The sequence below is a fragment of the Aethalodelphis obliquidens genome, unplaced genomic scaffold (assembly GCF_003676395.1).
Source record: "Aethalodelphis obliquidens isolate GAN/ISIS:26980383/991018 unplaced genomic scaffold, ASM367639v1 scaffold69, whole genome shotgun sequence".
Taxonomy (NCBI): domain Eukaryota; kingdom Metazoa; phylum Chordata; class Mammalia; order Artiodactyla; family Delphinidae; genus Aethalodelphis; species Aethalodelphis obliquidens.
Genome location: NW_020838013.1, coordinates 864,048 through 880,607, shown reverse-complemented (window position 1 = coordinate 880,607; position 16,560 = coordinate 864,048). Strand labels below are relative to the sequence as shown.

Below are 16,560 nucleotides of genomic sequence, written 5' to 3'. Positions count from 1 at the left end.
AATAGCTAAAGATGGATACATCATTAGAAACACATTCCTGGTCTATAGGACTTGGAGATAAAAACAGAGAGAATGACACCTTCACCCTCACCTTGGATTTCTTCCATTAGGGACTGCTCACACTTATAGTGCAAACCCCTTAAAACCACATCACCCTTTGGTTCATCCGCAGAAATGCGTTGGTGGCTTGTGTATACCCAACACTTCTTTGCAATTAACAATTACAGTGATTTGCATGAGCAACGATTCAACACTCATGGGAGTAAAAGGTCATTTTCAGGCTTGATGCCACTGACCTTCATATCAAAGGAGCTCAGCTGGGTTGCCAGTTTTTACTTATTCTGCCCATTTTTTTGGCAGATTTTAGAGAGCAGATATTTTCAGAGTTGGTGATTCAAAAAGTAGCAAAATATATGGATTTGGAGTGAGAGGGCCTGGATTCACGTTATCCACCCGCCATTTATTGGTCAGGTGACCTTATGAAGCTCTTCTAACCTGTAGACCTTAGTTTCATCATAAAAATGTGGCTAAAACTGCCTGTGCTGGTTACTTCGGGGGTGTAAGTGATTTATAATAATTTATAAATGAAAGTGTCCCATGTTGAATGAACATGGGCCGTTGCTATGATAATTTATAACACACTTCCATGACTTTCTTCAGTAGTTTTCAGTTCTGTAGCTTTAATAAATAGGGACAGAGAAAACTGCTGACCCACTGGGCATGGCAGCTGAGTTTTCAATAACTGTTAGTCCTAAGGAGGGATGAGGTGTAGGGCTAGAGACCAGAGATGAAATGAGAGGGGAGGGCAGGTGTGGTGGGAGTGAGGAACAGCCGGTGGCTGGGCGGGGGTCTGTGGTTATAGAGGGAGAGTTCTTTTTTGTTGTTGTTGTTAATTATTTTATTGAAGTATAATTGATTTACCATGTTGTGGCAATCTCAGCTGTACAGAAAAGTGACTCAGTTATACACACACACACATTCGTTTTTTAATATTCTTTTCCATGATGGTTTATCCCAGGATATTGAATATAGTTCCCTGTGCTATACAGTAGGTCCTTGTTTTTTATCCATCCTATATATAATAGTTTACATCTGCTAATCCCACACTTCCCTCCCCCACCAACCTCCCCCTTGGCAACCACAAGTCTGTTCTCTATGTCTGTGAGTCTGTTTCTGTTTTTTAGATAGGTTCATTTGTGCCATGTTTTAGATTCCACATATAAGATATCATATGGTATTTGTCTTTCTGACTTACTTAACTTAGCATGATAATCTCTAGTTGCATCCATGTAGCTGCAAGTGGCATTATTTCGTTCTTTTTTATGGCTGAGTAGTATTCCATTGTCTATATGTACCACATCTTCTTCATCCATTCATCTGTCGATGGACATTTAGGTTGCTTCCATGTCTTGGCTATTGTGAATAGTGCTGCTATGAACATAAGCGTGCGTGTATCTTTTTGAATTATAGTTTTGTCCGGGAATATTGCTGAATCATATGTTAATTCTATTTTTAGTTTTCTGAGGAAGCGCCACACTGTTTTCCATAGTGGCTGCACCAACTTACATTCCTACCAGCAGTGTAGGAGGGTTATAGAGGGAAAGTTCTGCATGTAAGATACTGAAAGTGGAGTAGTTTCAGGCCCTCTTAAGCCCTAGGGTGCCACCTAGCAATGGGGTTGCTGAGACGAGGTCCCAGCTACCCTGTTTTAGAATGCAGGAGGCCAAGAGGCCGTTTTAGAAAGACTTCTATTTAAAACTTTAAATGTCTATCCCTTAAAGGTTTCATCTTCAGCCATTCAGGAAATTCTACTCTATAAAGTGACTCATTCATTCCCCGAGGGTTCCACAACGCCAAGGTTTTACTGGGCCAACCACAGAGACGTCCATTCCTGGAAGATTGTTCCCATTTTGTCATGGACTTGGAGGGAATATTTTTGAATTCTCAATTATGGAGAACTCAAAACACTTTTTTAGAAATTAGTTCTAAAATCCTTAGGTATTGTCCTTCTCTTACTCTTGAGTATGAAAATTGGAAATGTCTTATGCTCTCCAGATTAAATAATCTTAATGTGCTTAAAAAGGCAATTTAGATTCCAACCCTACTGCGATACAGACACCCCCTCTCCAGGACATCCCAACCACCTTCCCTCCAGTTAGTGGGGGATCCTTTGATCTTCTTTCTTTCTTTTTTTTTTTTAATAAATTTATCTCTTTTTTTTATAAATTTATTTATTTATTTACTTTTTATTTTTGGCTGTGTTGCGTCTTTGCTGCTGTGCGCGGGCTTTCTCTAGTTGCAGTGAGCAGAGGCTACTCTTCATCGCGGTGCGCGGGCTTCTCATTGTTGTGGCTTCTGTTGTTTTGGAGCTCGGGGTCCAGGTGCACAAGCTTCAGTAGTTGTGGCCTGCGGGCTCTAGAGCGCAGGCTCAATAGTTGTGGTGCACAGGCTTAGTTGCTCCGCGGCATATGGGATCTTCCCGGACCAGGGCTCGAACCCGTGTCCCTTGCATTGGCAGACGGATTCTCAGCCACTGCGCCACCAGGGAAGCCCTGATCTTCTTTCTGTAATCTCATCCTCAACCTTAAAATCCCACTGTCCTCACCTCTTTGCTTCCAAAGCTCAGGGCTTAGCTTCCTGCTCTTCTCTATCCACTAAAGAAAGGCTTATTTTCCCTTGAATCATTTTTTTCTTTTTTTATTGAAGGATAGTTGGTTTACAATACTGTGTTAGGTTCAGGTGTACAGCAAAGTGATTTGGTTACACATATATATTAAAAAAAATTCTTTTCCATTATAGTTTATTACAAGATAGTGAATACTGTTCCCTGGGCTGTATGATCATTTTTTAAAGATATGACAAAAAAGCCAAGTTTTTACCAATTATTTCAGACAACTCAAAACTGTTGAAAGGGAAACGTGGGCGTCACCCCCGATGCCCTCTCCAAGGTAAGCCCCACTTGGCCTGGGTATGCACTCTTTCTGAAAAGCTCTCCCAGGCTGAAGGCTTCGGGACAGGGTCTCTGGATCCAAGTGTCCAGCTCTTTGTGGTCCAGCCCACATTTCTGCTGGACACTGTCACCTGAGTCCCTCATTTCAGATACAGCAAACCTTAAGATCTGCTGCAGAATCCACTTCTATAGCCACTGTGGACAGGCATTAAGTGACCTGCAAGACAGGTTTCCTGTATGTAACCGTGGGAACTACCTTGGACCTCTGTGTGCCTCAGTTTCCTCATCTGTAACGTGGGTGAGAGCACCATGATCCCTCACACACTCTTTTGCTCTGATCAGTCTATGCGTCCAGCCCCCTCTTCAATTAATATTTCTAGTTTCCCTTCCTGCACGGGTCATTTTTTTTGCCCAGCAGAAGGGCTTGTGGAGGAGTGTGGAGAACAGGAAGACTGAGGTCACCTTTGGGCTGTTAGCTGTGTGACCCTGCCAATCATGTGGTCCTCTGGACCTTAGTTTTCTCATCTTAAAAATGGGGGACCAGGGCTGTCTGATCTCCAGGAGACGTCCTGGTTCTCCTCTGAACCCCATGATTCTCATGACCTCCTCCTGCCCAGGGTGACCCTTCTGATCCTGAGGGAACAGTCAGCTCAGCGTAGGTGTTTCCTTCTTTCAGCACACAGTGGCAATGGTAGGTTTTGGGGAGGGGACAGTCTGGGGAAGATGGGCCCTTTTCTAGAGCCCCTGAGTCAGTTCCTCATGGTCTGACTTCCTTTTTTCCTTTGAAGCGTTGTGAAGTCTCAGCATATCACCCACGCTCACGTTCGGCTCTGAGAGCGTCCCAACACCATTCCAATCCCAAGTACGAGTGATTTGGAGTGATTTGGAGATGCGTCCTTGCGTGGGGTTTTGAAGGGGCTATAGGATAACCAGGCATCCCGGCTTGCCCTGGACTGTCCTGGCTTTAGCCCTGGAAGTCGCATGTCCCAGGAAACCCCTCAGTCCACACCAGGATGGTTGGTTCCCCTCCCTGTGGTCCCCATCAGGGCCTGGCTGATTTCCCCAGTGGGACGGGCCACGGTTAAATAAAGGAGTCAGCACGGCAGTGAGTCTCAGACTCAGCTGGGGTTCTGGACACATACAGATTCCTGGGCCCCATCCTGGAGGGTCTGAGTCAGTAGATCTGAAGGGGGGGCCAGGAATTTGATGTGATCAGGCCCCCAGGTGGGTCTGGGGCAGGTGGTTCAGGTTCCACACCTGCTAGGCTTGGGGAAATGGAGGAGACAGAGTCAGCTCCTGCTCTTCTGACACAGGCAGGAGCCAGGTAGAGCCAGAACTCCCTCTGATACGCAGGGGAAGGAAATCAGAGCTGTAAAGTGAGTAACGTGAGTACTGGCCAATGTTTTTCCCTCCTCCCACCCTCCAAAGTCATTCAGTGCTTACAAAGCTTGGCTTTGTTCATTATGAGGGCTGACGTGGCATGCTTTGGCAGGGGTCTGCACAGAGGGTGGGTTAGTTGCCAGAAATGGCCATTGCCTGAGGCTCGCATCAGACTCTCCTGTCTCAAAACACCCCTGCACCGGGTGACCCCTCTGGTGAGGGGACTGAGGGGGACCATCACTAAAGCCCCTTGCGGCTCTGATGTTCTGGCCCCGGGCGGTGAGGAAGTAGCCCTGTCCTTATTCTTGGTGGGCAGCTGTCACTGCTGTCGCTTACAAGCTAAGCCTTATTCTAAGATGAAGTGATGCTCTGGTGTCCTCAAGGGCCCTTAGTGATAGGGTTGGTGGAACAGGACCTGGAGGTCGGGTGGCCGTAAAGGGCTCACTTATCCTCTGGGTTCGGGGATGCTCCCTTGTCCCTGATGCCAAAGGATAAAGTGGCAGAGATGTCCTTTTTTTTTTTTTTCTAATTGAGGTATAGTTAACTTACAATGTTGTGTTAGTTTCAGGTGTACAGCAAAGTGACTCAGATATATGTATTCTTTTTTTCAGATTCTTTTCCCTTATAGTTTATTACTGAATATTGTGCATAGTTCCTGATGTCTTCTTATTCATGCCTCGCGTTGTTATTTCGATGGTTTGGTTTTCCACAGTCTCTCTGTCCATGGTCATTCTGAGGGTGCGGCTGGTGGTGGAAGATGGTATCCTTTCCAAACCCTTTGGTGGCCTCAGAGTTAACTTAGAGCTTCTGACTGGGCACATGGCAGTGCGTTTAGACACAGTCCTCTTGCTGAGATGTGTTCCAGGAGCAGCGCCCCTACATCCGGACCTACAATTCAAACTCCAGCTCCTGCTTCCAGTCTCCTCCAGTCCCCACTCCTCTGGGTGAGCAGAAACCCCCCTGAGGGCTCTCTCCCCTCCTGTGGACACCAGACTGTGACCTTCTTGGAAGACAGTGGTGCAGTGCCAAGTTCAAGTCCTGGGTTCAAATCCTGGCTCTGCTATTGACTAGCTGGGTCTCCATGATAAAAACATGGCAGGGACTGTGATGGTTCTAATGAGGCAGTCGCTAGGAGACTGTTCTGCCAGTTCCTTCCCACCTTCCCCACCCCTCAAATAATAGCAACTAGCAAGAAACTACAGGAATCTAACAGACCCTTAATCCACTAACCCCTTCTGCAGACAATGCAAAGGAACAGGCAGTGCAGCATCGTGGGTAGGACCTCTGGCTCCAGAGAGGGGCTGCCTGCATCCAGTTCCAGCCCCCCCACCCCCTACAAGCTGTTCTTCCTTAGCCTCAGTTTTCCCCTTGCCTTGTAGATAGGGTTGTGTTATTAAATGAGGGACCATACGTGAAGTGTTTGGCACGGTGCCTGGCACGTTGTAAGTGCTCAATAAATGTTAACCATTGCTATTTTTGTTATTGTTGCTATTGTCTGCTTTAGAGAGGGCCCCCTGGCATGCTGGGTATAGGCTGGTGCGAGTGAACTGTGCCAATAAAGCCAACCCCGGCCAGAGATGGATGCTTAATAGGATGTATGGCCAGCATCTGCCGCGCCCTCCCCGGTTGCCGTGCTTACTGACCTGGGCACCTGGTTCTCTCTCTGTTGCTCGTGCCTCTCCAGCTCAGGTCTAGGTGACGCCATTCCAGCCTGGTGTCGTTCCATGACTGCTTCTCTGCGGTCCCCTCCTGGACGCTGTGGTTTCAGTTTTGCTCCAGCTGAGCAGAGGCAGACCCCACAGGTGACAGAGTGAAGGGTGAACTGGAGGGACCAAAGACCAGGTGTTGGTTGAAAATCTCCAGTGGAGGCACGGTGAAGGCTGGAAGGGCACGAGCCATGGCAAGGGAGAGAGGACAGCTTTAAGAAGTGTTCTGAATTTAGAACTAATAGGATGTGGCATTCTAACACATGAAGAGAAGAGAAGAAGTGAAAAATAAATGATACTTCTAACTTGAAAAGCCCTATTTTATTCTTTCTATGCTTTACTCAATGGATCTCATCAATTCCTGTGACTTTAAAGACCGTTTCTAGGCTGATAATCTCCAAATTCTCAATTCCTTGAGCTCCAGCCTTGCCCCTTTCACTTGGATGTCTCTGGAGGCATTTCAAACTCAGCATTTCCAAAATGAAACTCCAAAAGTGGCTTGCCTCCCTCACTCCCAAATTCTTTTCTCCATCTCAGTAAATTGCGCTACTCTCCCTTGTGTCCAAGGTAGAACATATGAGTGTCATCCTCCATGCCTCCCTTTTCCTCATCCCTTGTATCCCACTCACCAGCAAGTCCCATCATGTGCATCTTGGGACTACATCACAAAGGAAACACACCATCTCTCTCCAACTCTACTGCCACCATCCAAGGCCAAGCCACCATCCTCTCTCACCTGGGAGACTGTGAGTCCACACTGGGCTCCTGCTTCCACTCTGGCTCCAAATTCCAGCCATTTGTTCTAGGAACACAAATTTGACTGTTCATCCTCTTACCCAGTGATTTCCAACTGCACTTAGCATGATAATCACCACCATCCCATGGCTCACACTTTTCTGTCCTGGATCTCGCCTTCATCTGACTTCCCGCCTCCCGTCACTCTTCTTTGGCCTCACTGGCTTCCTTGGGGTCCCCATGACGCGCCAAGTCTTTCCTTCTTTGGGTCCATCGTGGTTCCCACTGTCTGGAATGCTCTGCCTCATCTTTGCACGGCCAGCTTCTCTTCATCCTTCAAACTTCAGCCTAAGTGTTCCCTCTCAGCTCCCTGCCCAAGACCTAAGGAGACTCAACATCCTCCTCGTCATCCTCTTTATTTATTTTTATTTATTTATGGCAGCGCTGGGTCTTCGTTGCTGCATGTGGGCCTTTCTCTGGTTGCAGCGTGAGGGGTCTACCCTTCGTTGTGGTGCGCAGGCTTCTCATTGCGGTGGCCCCTCCCGTTGCGAAGCACGGGCTCTAGGCGCGTGGGCTCAGCATTTGCGGCTCGAGAGCTCTAGAGCGCAGGCTCAGTAGTTGTGGTGCATGGGCTTCGCTGCTCTGAGGCACGTGGGATCCTCCCGGACCAGGGATCGAACCCGTGTCCCCTGCATTGGCAGGCGGACTCCCAACCACTGCGCCACCAGGGAAGCCCCTCATCGTCCTCTTTAGCCAATCACTTCACTCAGAGCGCTCACTGTTCACAACTTGACATTTTCACTTGTTCATCTTGTTCATTGTCTCCCCCACTGGAGTGGCAAGCCTATAGGGCAGCCTGGCACAGAGAAGGTGCCAACAGGCATTTGTTGAATCGATGAACAGGTGGCTGATGGGGCTATGCACTTAAGGAGCACAGGAGAACGCTGATAGTCAAGGGGTGGCAGAGGGGCTGTCAAGGGGACTTGAGACCAAGGGATAGGCAGGTAGTGTCAGTAAAAAGAGAGGAGTACCACATTGGTAGGGTATACTTTTGGCTGCAGGTAACAGCAAAAGTGTCCAGTGGTGATGTAGACAAGAGGGATTATTTTTAAAAATTAAAAAATTAAAGTATAGTTGATTTACAATATCGTGTAAGTTTCAGGTACACAGCACAGCAATTCAGAATATATATATTCTTTTTCAGATTCTTTTCCCTTCTAAGTTATTACATAATATTGAGTGTAGTTCCCTGTGCTATACAGTAGGTCCTTGTTGGTTATCTATTTTATACATAGTAGTGTGTATATGTTAATCCCAACCTGTCAATTTATCCTTCCCCCAACCCCTTTCCGCTTTGGTAACCATTAGTTCGTTTTCTGTGTCTGTGAGTAAGAGGGATTCTTTTTCTCATGGTTGAGATGGTCAGTAGCAAATCTCTGGTCAGTGCCACTGAGGTCCTTTTGATCTCCCCTCAGCTTCAGGCATCACATCCTCCCACGACTGAGTTCAAAGACAGAAAAGGGAGCAACCTGGGCAGACATTGTCCTCACGGCTCCCTCGTATTGGTGGGGGTGGGTGGTGGTAGAGGGGTTGTCCCCAGAAGACCCCCGTTTATCTCCCCCTATATCCCGCTGGTCAGAAAGGACCCATGCTGCCCTTGGACCAGAAGCTGTGCCCATCTTGCTGAAATGAAAGAATCTCTTTCCTGTCCTTGAACTAAGCTGGGATTCTGCCAGCGAAGGAGAAGGGAAATGGCTTTGAGTCAGCAACAAGCAGTGCTGGCCCCAAGTACATCTCACATGGAAGAGTCTTTTCCGTTGGGTTCACTGCTACAGAGAGGTCAAATGGGATGGGTGTTGGGAAGTGGCCGCTGGATTCGATGCTTGTAGACTATTTGTGGCCCTTGAGAGGCAGTTCCCATCGAGTAGCCGGGCTGGGCTGCACCTGGCAGGGGCTTAGGAATCCCTGGGAGAAGCTCAGGAGATGAAAGTGGGCTACCAGGAAGTTTGGAGTTAAAGCGTAGAGGAGAGATGGGACGGTCTCTGGGCACAGGAGGCAGACACAGGAGGTCTGACTTTTCATCCGGGACAGACTTGAAGATGTTTATAGGCGGAGCAAAAGAAGCCAGCAGGAGAGAGAGGGTAGGGATTTTGAAGCAAGATGGGGTAGTTGATTCCTGTGTTCTGAAAGAAGTATGGGAATGGGATCAGTGCACAAGAGGTGGTGGCTGTTACTGGAACAAGTGGGGAGGCTTTTCTGAAGAGACTCAGATGCTTCTGAGACTGGGGGGAAGGAGGAGGGAAGTGGGGAGGACGGTGAAGACTCCCAGGAGAGACAGAGATTCCTTATTTTCCTTGATGTGACAATGGGCTCACTTAGAGATTGAATTCATGATATTGATCTTTCCATCAACCCATCATTTTAACATCTGATATAATAGACTCTAAAGAGACAGATCACGTTCCTGTGGTCGTACACCGGAAGGTCCAAGGACAAAGCCTATCCCTGAGTTTTCTTGTTCAGATGGACGCAGCCACCCAGGACGTGGTCAGGGGCATGGCTATTGCATGATGCAATCCAGAGGGTGGAGGTCACTTCGCACACAGCATGGAGCTGCCAGATCCTGTAGCCGACGGGCAGCAGGGCGGAGAGGGAGAGTCCTGGGCTGCACACAGAGGACTTGGGAGCCAGGTCAAGGTCCCCCACTTACAAGCTGGGGTTCGCTGGCATCTTCCAAGCCTGAGCTTATCTGCTGAGGGGGGTGGGTTACGGTGCTTGTCTCCTCCCTCCGCTGCCCACAGTTATAAAACGTGCTGGCTTCTCACAGGGATTAAGGGAATGCCTTCTTGCCCCGTCACCACCCCTCTATGGGGAGTTTGGACCCTGCTCAGTAGCCCCTGGAATAGGATGGTACTTTCTTCCCCATTAGCCCTGGCCTGTCACTTCCGAAATCCTTCCCCTTGTGTTTCACGGGATGATGGCGCAGCGCCCAGCTCGTAGAACTGGGAGCCAAACCTTCTCCTCTGTTTACTCAGATCGTAGCTATGGCTGCAGCAAAAAGCAAACAGCAGTTTGACTAGATGCATGAACTCAATATTCCACAGCCTCGGAAGCTCGTGTCTGCTTACGTAGGAGGCGTAGCGCACAATATTATGTTGAAGTGACTAACAGCCCCAACAGGAAAAAAAATGCATTTTTAAGAAAAAGTTCTTAGCAGGAATGTTCAGATACTGAGTTGGTAAGACTGACACTAGTTCTGTGTGTCTCCTCTTCAGAATCTCCTTCCTGTCCATCCCCATCACATGCTGCCTCGGGGTGTGGGTTCTGAAGGGGACATGTCTGCCGTGTGGTCACCCTCTTTACCCAGCCCGTGGGGTAGAACTTTGGGCTCCACACACGTTCACGGAGTCGCTGGGGGAGGCTGATGCTGGTAAGAAGTGAGGAACAGAATCATTTGATCCCATTAAGGCTGCCATGATTGGATCAGTCCTGCGCATTGGCTGGGTCGCCTGGACCCCACTTCGTCATCTCTAAAGTGGGACTAACGATAGTTTCTCCGGCATGGGATGGCTGTGGAGAGTCAATGAGTTTATACCTGTGAAGTGTTTAGGAGGGTGCCCAGAGGCAATCGGCGACTCAGTCAACAAACACAGAGCGCCTGTAACTTGTCCCTGTTGTGCCTTGTGGGAAGGAAGCCCCAGATGCGTCTGTGCCCTCGAGGAACCAGCATCTATCTGGAGAAGGAAAATTGGACACTGTGGACATCAATAGAGAACAGTGAGGCCCGGGGGAACAGCCTTTCCTGTAGCAAGGACGTCCTGGAGGGTGAACAGCTGCTGGGTGGGGTGCGCTGTCAGCCAGCCCTGCTTAATCTCTTGGCAGCCGAGGCAGGGAGAAAGGAGAATCTGGTATTCATTGTGTAGCTGTTTCTGATTTCCTTCTGCTTTTGAGATCCTCTTCTGAGGGAGAACAATGGCCCCAGAGGCTCAGGCTTCCTTGGCCAGGTACCCGCCAAGCTCTGGGGGAGGCAGCGCCCAGAAGGAGGCAGCAGCCAGCCGGGCACTCGCAGGCGGGTAGCGTTTCATTCCCGTCTTCTGAGCATCTCTGGGGACACCGGGTTTTGCTGGCTGGTTCAAATCCCAGCCTATTATTAATCATTATATCCCTGGGGCTTTGAGTGAGTCCTCCCAATCTCATTTACGAGTATTCTTTTAAAACTTTCTCTATTTGACAAGGAAGAGCAGTCCTTCCTGTACCACCAGGAAGGCAGTACCGTCAGAGGCCGAGAGAGCAGAGGGGGCCGTCGAACACATGGGACTCCCTGTGGGCTCTTGATGTTTGAGCCACGAGGTTGCTCCCTGCCACTGTGTCCCCAGCGGGAGGTGGAGAGTGCAGGGTCCTCGAGCACATCGTCCAGCCCACAGACCAGTGCCTGGGAGGGGTCCTCAGCGGAGGACCCCGGGGCTGGCGTTTCCCCAGCTGGTGCCTCGTAAGGCCAGCTGGGGGCAGAAGGCCGAGGACTGTGTCCAAAGAATGGGGTGGGGTTTCCTCATTCCTCTCTGTCATCACACTTGGCCTCTTATTTGTGGATTTTAGTTCATTTAGCGGCCTTGCTGGATTACTCTTTCATCACCAGAAAGCAGAGAGAATCCAAAAGTGACTGACCCACATGCGGAAAGGGGCAGAGACAGCCGGAGGGCCATTGGATCACGATCTTCAAGTCTATTGAGAAAGAGGCTCTGAGGACGGCAGGTCAGCGTAAGAGGAGGGAGGGGGAGGCACAGCCCTGCAGGGGCTCGGGCAGGGGTCAGCTGTCTTCAAGATGTGACAAGACCAGGGCAGGGTTGCCCAAGCTTAAGTCACTCCAGTGCCATCATCACAATTTCTGCCACATCCACATGCCATCGTATACTATTTGTTTAATAACTGTCTTTAAATAGATTTATTTTAAAAACCGTACTTAAAAAAAAAAACCTTGCATTTAATTAGAAAAAAAAAATCTTTATGTAATTACCATAAATGAAACCCAGAATTTTTCTAATAAGCACTGAAACAAGTTCATAACTGTTAAAGTAAAAATATTCGTCATCGGGCTTCCCTGGTGGCGCAGTGGTTGAGAGTCCGCCTGCTGATGCAGGGGACGCGGGTTCGTGCCCCGGTCCGGGAGGATCCCACATGCCACGGAGTGGCTGGGCCCGTGAGCCATGGCCACTGAGCCTGCGCGTCCGGAGCCTGTGCTCCGCAATGGGAGAGACCACAACAGTGAGAGGCCTGCGTACTGCAAAAAAAAAAAAAAACAGCAACAAAACAAAATATTCGTCATGTACCACTAAAATTTTGACCGCCACCCAGAGCTTTGCATAAGTTCCTGGTATAGGCTTTCTTTTTGAAATTTATTTTTATTTAACAATTTTTTAATTGAAATATAGTTGATTTACAGTATTCTGTTAGTTTCTGGTGTACAGCAAAGTGATTCAGTTATATATATATATATATATATAATTTTTCAGATTCTTTGTCAAATATATATATATATATATACTTTTTCAGATTCTTTTCCATTATGGTTTATTACAGGATATTGAATATAGTTTTCTGTGCTGTACAGTAGGACCTTGTTGTTTATCTATTTTATATCTGTTTTGTACTTGTTAATCCCATACTCTTAATTTATCCCTCTCCCCCCTCCCCTCTTTGGTAACCATAGGTTTGTTCTCCATGTCTGTGAGTCTGTTTCTGTTTTGTAAATAAGTTCATTTGTATCATATTTTAGATTCCACATGTAAGAGATATCATATATTTGTCATTCTCTGTCTGACTTACTTCACTTAGTATGATAATCTCTAGGTCCATCCATTTTGCTTCTAATGGCATTATTTCGCTCTCTTCTTTATGGCTGCATAGTATTCCACTGTGTGTATATATATCTTGGGTTTTACACACCAGGCTTTTACACACCAGGGGGTCCACGCGTGTCTGAGGGGGGTGAGGTTGACATTAGCTACAAGTAAGGAGCAGGGTGATTTGTGTTGACTTGTGACCCCATAAAGATGCTCCAGGAGAGCAACTGCTGCTTGACCAAGGTTTCCCCAGGCCCCATACCCGCATCTCCAACATGGGAGAATGACAGTGTCTCCGGGGGAGGATGGACTGAATTCATGTATTTACAAGGTATTTAGAACAGCGTCCAGTGCACAGTAAGGGCTCGACAAGTGTTAACGCCCACCATGACTTGAGAGATGCTGGCTGACGGCTCTCGGCTGCCCTGGGCATCCCATCGCCTGTCTTCCTGGAGACAGGGCCAGGACTGACATGGTCTTGGGGTTCCCTCCCCCTCTCATGGTCTCTTGCTCTGTAACTTCTCCACTGGGACAGGTGTGGCCGGGTGGCCTGACCATCATTTACCTCATGATTATAGGATTAAGTTAGGATGCAGTCATGGCATTAGTCAGCATGAAACATCCCCGTTGGAACTGGTGGTCATCTGTGTCCACTGGAGGCTCTGGCATGGCTCCCGGGGACAGGCACTCATGGTGGATCTGGGTCTGCACCTCCATCTGAGCAGCCCCGTGTTGTTTCTGGAATGGGACTCACAGCTTGGAGAAAGAAACGAGCTGTGGGAAGCAATCCCAGGTTCCCCGGTGGGACTGGAAATACTGCTTCAGGCCCTGGAATTTTACTTTCCTGTTTGGCCTGGCACTCGTCCTCCCCTCCCCCAGCCCGCCACATATTCGTCTCGGTTGCATCCTCTCCCTCCCCCTCTCGAATCCGTTTCCTCATCTGTAAAAGTGGAGGTTGCACTAGATCGTATCTGAGGCCCCTTTGAGCTTGAGAAAGCTATGATTCACCTCTCAGCCACCCCCTCACTTTTCCCGCGGGCCTCCTGATTGACACTGAGAAGAAAGGTAGGAAGGAAAAGAGAGAAACAGGGAGAGCCGTGCATCCTACAGTGTAGGCACCGGCCCCCACGACACAGAAGTATCCGGTCCAAAATGTCAGTAGTACTGAGGCTGAGAAACCCTGCTTTAGGGAAGGAGAGCCAGAAGGAAAGAAATGATTTAAAAGGCAAATGTATAACCAATGCGCCCGAGATGATAAGTGATTAGACAAATGATCATGAAAGGGAAAATTCAGGGAGCACAGGAAATGCATGGGAAAGAGGTGTATAAATGGGGAGAGAAAACATCGCTAGGGTGGAGAAGGATGTGTTTGTAAGGTGATCACGGTGTGGGTTGTGAAAGCGAGCTGCTGGCCTGAGAGTATAAACCAGCGCTGGGGGGATTGCCATCCCCCTTCCTTGGTCACTCTGGAAGATGCCGCTCCTCTGCAGCTCCTCCTATGGAATTTCAGCAGTGCAGCCAGTCAGCAATGGTGCCTGTTAATGCCACCAAGTGGCTTTAAGGTAACAGGCTGGATGGTCCGAAGACTTAGGCAGTCGTTACCGTGTGAGCGTTATCATACTTCATTTTTTCTGTGAGACCTTTGCTCCTCATTGAACTAACAACCACTCAGTTCTCTCGAGCTTGAGAGGAAGACACCACGAACACACGATGAAAAGAAATTAGCATGGAGTGTATTCATGACCGCGGGGGTAGGTAAACATTTCTAAAAGAGAACACCAAAAGCGCTTCTAACCATAGAAGAAAAATGGCTACATTGGACTGTATCAAAATTAGAAGGCTCTCTTCATAATAAGGTACCATGGAAAACATGAAAAGACGAAAACGCTAATTCAAAAAGATACATGCACCCCAATGTTCATTGCAGCACTAGTCACAACAGCCAAGACATGGAAGCACCTCAATGTCCACCGACAGAGGAATGGGTAAAGAAGATGTGGGTACATATGCATATATTTACAATGGAATGTTACTCAGCCATAAAAAAGAATGAAATAATGCCATTTGCACATACATGGATGGACCTAGAGATTATCCTACTAAATGAAGTGAGTAGACAAAGAAAGGTAAACATCATATGATGTCGCTTATATGTGGAATCTAAAAAAATGATACAAATGAACTTATTTACAAAATGGAAATAGACTCACAGACATGGAGAACACACTTGTGGTTACCAAAGGGGAAAGGGAGGGGAGGGATAAATTAGGAGTTTGGGATTGACAGATAAACGCTACTATGTATAAAATAGATAAACAATAAAGCTCTACTATATAGCACAGGGAACTATATTCAATATCTTGTAATAACGTATACTGGAAAAGAGTCTGAAAGAGAATATATATGTGTGTGTGTGTGTGTGTGTGTGTGTGTGTGTGTCTGAATCACTTTGCTGTACACCTGAAACTAACACAGCATTGTAAATCAACTATACTTCAATAAAAAATAAATTTTAAAAGGCACCATTAAAAACATGAAAAGGCGAGTCTCAGTCTCAGAAGAAGATGTCTGCAGTACATATAACTGGCAAAGTATTCATTTCCAGAGGAAATGAAGAGCCACTATAAATCAGTAAGAAAAAGGCGAATGACCCAATAAAACCTGGGCAAAAACCCTACGGACACTCACAAAAGAGCGTATCCAGATGGTCAAAGAAACTATGAAAAGGTGCTCAACATCATTACTCACCAGGAAAATGCAAATTAAAACCACAGGAAGCTCCCACTACACAGCCACCAGAATGGCAAAACTGAGAGCGAGCCCCAGGCGTCACTGAAGACAAGGGGCCACTGGGACCCTCACGCATTGCTGTGCGGGGTGTAGGAACGGCACAGCCGCTTAGGAAAATTGTTGGGCAGATTCTAGTAAAGCTAAACCTTTCCCAGTCTAGAACCCAGTAATTCCACTCCCAGGTACACAAACCCAGTGCCTGAGTTGACAAAAGGATATGTACAGAGTGTTCAAAGGAGAAATTCCCTGGCGGTCCAGTGGTTAGGACTCCGTGCTTCCGCTGCAGGGGGTAGAGGTTCGATCCCTAGTCGGGGACCTAAGATCCTACGTGCCACGTGGTGTGGACAAAAGATTAAAAAAAAAAAAAAGAATGTTCAAAGGAGTTGTCTCCAAATCCCATCAACAGAAGATGGGACATAGATTGTGGTACATTCATACAAGGGAGTGCTACACACACAACCATGACAGAAGACACATTGTCTGAGTCCATTCGTATGAAATTCAAGAAGAGGCAAAGCAAAGATATGGGTCAAATCATGGTCGTAGCTGGTGGGCATATGGATTGAGATGTGCAAGGGGGAACTTTCTGGGCTGCAGAAATAGTCTGTCTCTGGACTGGGGTGGTGGGTATACACGTGCATATAAACGTAAATAATTATCAAGCTGTCCATTTAAGATGAGTGAGTTTTATGTACTTTATATATGTTATGCTTCGATTAAAAACAATGAAAAGACGCAGATTCTTATGTCCAAGTGAAGTAATAACAACAATAATAATGTATCGAATACCTTCTATGTGCCAGGTGCTTTATACAGATTATTTCACTTCATCCACCCAAACTCACCTGTCGGCCAGGGATTATTCTCATTTTACACGTGAGGAAACTGAGGCTTCGAGAGGTTCACTAGCTTGTCTGAGACTCACAGCTAGTAGGTGCCGGGGCCGGGGCTCGAGCTCCACAATCCAAGCTCTTGCCACTCGGCTTGGGATCTCAGAGTGATTCTTTTTTTTTTTTTTTTCCGGTACGCGGGCCTCTCACTGCTGTGGCCTCTCCCGTTGCGGAGCACAGGCTCCGGACGCGCAGGCTCAGCGGCCTATGGCTCACGGGCCCAGCCGCTCCGCGGCACGTGGGATCCTCCCGGACCGGGGCACGAACGC

The 16,560-nt window shown here is 47.8% G+C and overlaps 1 protein-coding gene and 1 long non-coding RNA gene across 3 annotated transcripts in view; both read left to right on the top strand.

Annotated features, from left to right (window-relative positions):
- Positions 1-16,560, top strand: part of AHNAK (AHNAK nucleoprotein) — a 76,960-nt gene that overhangs the window by 59,248 nt on the left and 1,152 nt on the right. The gene's annotated exons all lie outside the window — the stretch shown is intronic.
- On the top strand, positions 2,766-5,807 carry LOC113611300 (uncharacterized). The gene is made up of 2 exons (XR_003429391.1): positions 2,766-2,948; positions 4,942-5,807. It is a non-coding gene; the product is annotated as an uncharacterized LOC113611300 (long non-coding RNA).